The following is a 5,296-nucleotide window of genomic DNA, read 5'->3' as shown; positions in this document are numbered from 1 at the left end:
GTGGTGAGTCGCAGTACAGATGTTTATTGGAGTATAAAATGTACTGTATTGTTTGAAAATCATCTTCATTTATGAGTATTATTTTAAGACGAGGTCATAAAGGATGTATTTCCGAGCGCAGTTTCGTCCGCATAGCCGGAAATTCTCTAGTAAATATGTTGTTTCACCGTGGTAATAATTAGCCTATGTCACTCTCTATCAGTACTTTTATCAACCACAAAATATAATATAAAAACACACACAAATGAACATCCATTTGTAATTATATTATTAGGATTTCTGCTTGTTTTTTTTATGTCATAGTCGGCAATGGAGCTAGTGGGTCGCCTGATGGTAAGCGCTACCACCGCCCATGAACATTTGGAGAGGCATAAGGTCAATTGCAGAGCTAACGCCTCTACAAATGGATTGCCGATTTTAAATTGGGAAGGGATTAAGGAAGGGTTGATGAGAGGAATAAGGAAAGGACTGGGAAGGATAAGGAAAAGGAAATGGGCTATATATATGCTTAGTATAGATGGATTGTAAGCGAATGAGTATTTTATTGAATTTACGAGAAACAAAAAAAAAAATATCGTCGAATTGAGAATCTTCTATGCTTTGGTAAAGTCAGTAGGAAAGTAGAAAATTTATTCACCCGTGCTAGCAAGGTTTTGAATAGTATATTTACTCTGCTCTCTATATATCTTAATGTAAATGGGTTATGTATCACGTTGTTTGTCCATAATGGACACCTAAAGTACTCAACGGATTGTAATCATTTTTGCATACCATCTGCAGTTTGACCCAACGTAAAAGATGGGATATTTTATATTATTTCAATTACGATAAATGACTACACGGCCGGAACGTGCAGCTAGTAGAGATATATAAATATCTACTTGATCGAAAATAGTCAATAAAGTAACTAGTATTGGGATTTTATGTTATCCGTAATTATATTGGGTAGTTATAACGCCAATAATTTGTTCAATTCTCTAGTTTACGCTGCGATGCTATTTCAAAGTTTTATTTCTATTCCTCATAATTACTGTTCAAATCCAATTGTTTGGAGCAAACCAATTACTACAAAGATAAGTGCTAAATAAACTTCGTTTTATCCATATATTTTCGTTGATAAGCAATGTCTCATATTTGCAATTCAAACTAGATGTAGTTACGAATCGAGTTTTACACTGTGATCTGGAGTAAGGGATGTGATTGACTTAATTTTACTGCATATTTATGATGGTTTTTGTATGTAATTTTAGAATTTTCTTATACATTTACGGTTTTAAATATTTATTTCAGCCCATCGATACCCTTATTAATGTAAGTTCGATGAAAGTACAAACCATTTAACCGAAAATACGATATGGGCTTAAAAATTAATCAGCTGTTAAATACGGAGGTATTAAGCATAGCCGCAGTGCGGTGGAATGTTGGGATTCTGGTTAACTCGACCTTGGCTGTAGTCAACGCAAGTAAAGTTCTCACAGTATTAAAGTACACAGTATAAAGAGAGCATACAATAGTATAACGCCTTTGAACTCATAGTAGAAACCGAAAACGTCTAGACAAGGTCTAGGTCGCGATTGTCACAAAACAATATTAGCCTACACTAATATTATGAAGAGGGAACTTTTGTAGATTTGTATGTTGGTAAATGTTTTCATGCTGGACCGATTTTAAAAATTCTTTCATCATTAGAAAACTGTATCTTCACTGAGTGACATAGGCTATATATATATATACCACGTGCATAGCTGGGGCGAACAGCAAATGATAAATATTTATAACAAAACTAATAATATCTTAAAAAATAACAGAAAAGACCTACAAATATTTAAACATACCCGAAGTAGCCTCAAAATAGTGTCCCGAGCTGCTTACGACATGCTATATGTAACTCGGGCTCAATTCTCCCGCGTCCCTTTTGCCCCCCGCACGAATGACCTGTCTAAATATCTTCGTTGACTGCATGAATTATTACACTGTGGCTCTAGTTAGCATTATGCTAATGCATCTGTAAGTCGGACAGATGCCCCAATTTTACGTTTCGTGAGAAGTTTCGAAATAAGAGGAATTATGAGCTAATATGTATGAGAACGTTTATCAGGGGAAGATTAGCCGATTTAAAAAAAGAAAATACATTTACATTTTCGAATGGCATATCACACAAACAAAAAATACAAATAAACTTTGAGAACAAAAAATAAGAGAAAATATTTTATGATAATTTTAACATAAACCCATATGACATAAGGTCTGTAATGGTCAAGACAAATTAAAAAAGGTCACAAATTGACACGATACTGTTCTGAAACGCAAAGACATGGCAGCAACGGTTTCCAATTTACCCTCATCGACAGTCAATGGAACATTGTTGTAAGGTTTGTAATATCTTTTCCTATTACCTTCATTTCAGTTAGAAATAACATTACATAGGCAATTAAAGTTCTAATGCTTTACAAAGTCATGTTATCCATTCAATCTAAATATTTTTTGTTAAATAAAAATCGACTTTAAGTACATAGTTTTACGAATTATACCATCGATTCTTCGAGGTTTTCCAGTACATATCCATATCAAATCTTATTATCAGAACAGCTAAAGGGTAGGCTGGTAAATATGAAAACGCTAAAGCCGCAATCTCCCCATTCGATTTGCACTCATTCGAAAGTGGGAACATCCTACACGTACCAATATTCTGGTTGTATTATTCGTGAATATTGTGACCACGTTTTGTGGCAACCACGGATCCGTTTAATCGAAATATAGGTACATAAATATGGAATAGTTTTAGGCCCGATACTGTAATTTTCAGGTATAGTGTGTATGTGGTTATGGCGTTTTTGTATGATGTAGTTAGTTTGATTTATTCGTTTATTTTCAAACGTCTTTAAAAAGAGAATGAGGTTATGATTTAGACTGCATTTTTTGGGTTACCTTAAAAAAATTTACTGGGTGAACCGATCTTAATGATTCTTATTTTATTTGAAAGCTGGTGTCTGCTATGTGGTCCCATTTAAATTTGGTTAGTTCAACATATAACAAATATTTTTATAAATAAACAGACCGTACCTTGAATAAGACCAGCCCTTCGTCCCTGCATCGGTAATATATATGGGCTGATGATGATTATGATAGCGGTCTGATTATTATTGTTATTACATAGTGACATTTTGTTATTACTAGAAATTTCTTTCCTTGCTTGTTGTTGCTAGAAATTTCTATATTACATATATATTGTAAAACACACTCAACAATGAAGCGAAATGTTGCAAAACTCAATTTTCTGCTCAGATTTAAGTATCTCGGATGTTTAATGTTCGCATAATGTATGCTTAGTTGCATGGGTTTTATGACGTCGGCTAGCTATCTCAGACTAGCGCGAATTTAATGTAAGAGCTAAGTAGTGCTAGACAACTAAGTAAGATTTATCGCGCTAATAAAATTACTCATCTAATTTTGGTTTATTTCTGTTAAATTGTTGAACTAATTTGAAAATAGAACGCGGGAGGGTACTTGTATTCTTTTTGTTTATTTTTTTGTTTGTTTATTTGTGTTACGTAACTGACATTAATATCCAGTGGCAGAGAAATGTTTCAATTGAACTAAGGAGTTTTAAAAATTGTAATACTAGAAATAGTAATCATTGAAATTTTGTTTCCCCTACGCCGAACATATGGATTACTAGTTAAAGTCCGCGGCTCTTCTCGCGTAGTCTTCATATAAATAGCTAATCCAGACTATAATTTGTAGCATTGCCAAATTCCAGATCAAAAAGTCAACAGTTTATGTGTAATTGAGAAACGAACATCTGATGATTCAAACTTAATTTATATATTTATTTTAGAATATATACCAGAACAGAGAAACATAAAATAACAATAAATCACTATATTAAATAACATGCTGGAACATAATATGTAAATATTTAACACATGATATTGCAATAGTACCAATCTATATGTAACTTATTAATATGCTTTTATCTCTCGTTTGCTTTTTATGTTCGTATATAACCCACTTTAACCTGCAACATTTAGACTTGAAAGAAAGAAAGAAAAAACTTTTAATCACAAATACAAAAACTTACAATTAATACATTTTGAGAATAACAAAAAAAAAAAAAAAAAAAAAAAATAAATAAAAATTAAATTTTTTTACATTTGGAAGTATTTGTTATTGGCGGACTCCTCAGCATTTGCCTCTTCATATTAGTAGAGAGGCGCCGGTTTTCAGTAGCCCCCTCAACTGGCTACGCTTGGAGCACCTATTATATATTGACTTAATATTGACTCACTTGAAAAGGACAGATTTCACTTAAACTTTGCTCACATGCTTGGTAAGTGCTAAGTTACTATCGGTGAAAATACAATTATTTAATGAATTCATCTTATTATTCTGTTTATACAGAGTCTTATGAATAAGAGAGATTATAAAGATGATTCTATCATGGAAGCGATACTTTATTATGTTATGTATAAATTTGGGACAATTCTACTAAACTAGCAAGTGTGGTCACAATATTTGGATGTATGTACGTAATGCGACAATTAAAATCATATCGGGATGTAATTTCACAATTTGAATGGAATCTGCGATGTTTAATTGCGAAATATAGACGAAATGGTATAAAAGGGGACTATAAAAAATGTCATAATGTGTCATGGTTACAAAATATCAAAGCACATATATTTAAATGCTTTGGAACATTTTGTTTACTTAATTCAAAATATGGGTAGTAAATTGAATACAATGGATATTTAAGTATTCTTACATTCGATTTTCAAAAAAATTGACGTATAGGAAACTTTTTTTTAACTGCTATTAATTTGTGTGATTTTTTTTCTTTTTCTATATAATACAATTTTATAAGTAAGTAACGTTGGTCGTTTTACTATCTATCAGTTCATACATATTTCAGTGATTTTGTAATATCGTGTGTGAAGTCCCGTGTATATAGTGGGGTATGGGGCAGATGGTATATATCTTTATTATCTATAGGTTTCATTGGTCGATTTCTTTATAGTCAAGTACATATATAGTATGGCCTTCTGTGTCCTGTCAGACCGAGGCATATTTTTGTGTGTCCCCAACGGGAATCGAAACCAGCACCCCTCAGTTATACGCTCTCGCGTTAACCCCTGTACCAAGGAGGTGGTCACAATTTTGTTTGTATTTGTTTTCCTTTGCATTCGTACTTTTAAATAACACAAACATCAATATTAGTTTTGTGGGTTCCCTACCGGGAGTTGCAAATGAAATATGATTTTATCCCACAAATAATTACATTTAATGCTCACGGTAC

This window comes from Zerene cesonia, chromosome 25 (assembly GCF_012273895.1).
Source record: "Zerene cesonia ecotype Mississippi chromosome 25, Zerene_cesonia_1.1, whole genome shotgun sequence".
Taxonomy (NCBI): domain Eukaryota; kingdom Metazoa; phylum Arthropoda; class Insecta; order Lepidoptera; family Pieridae; genus Zerene; species Zerene cesonia.
This window is presented reverse-complemented; position numbering follows the sequence as displayed.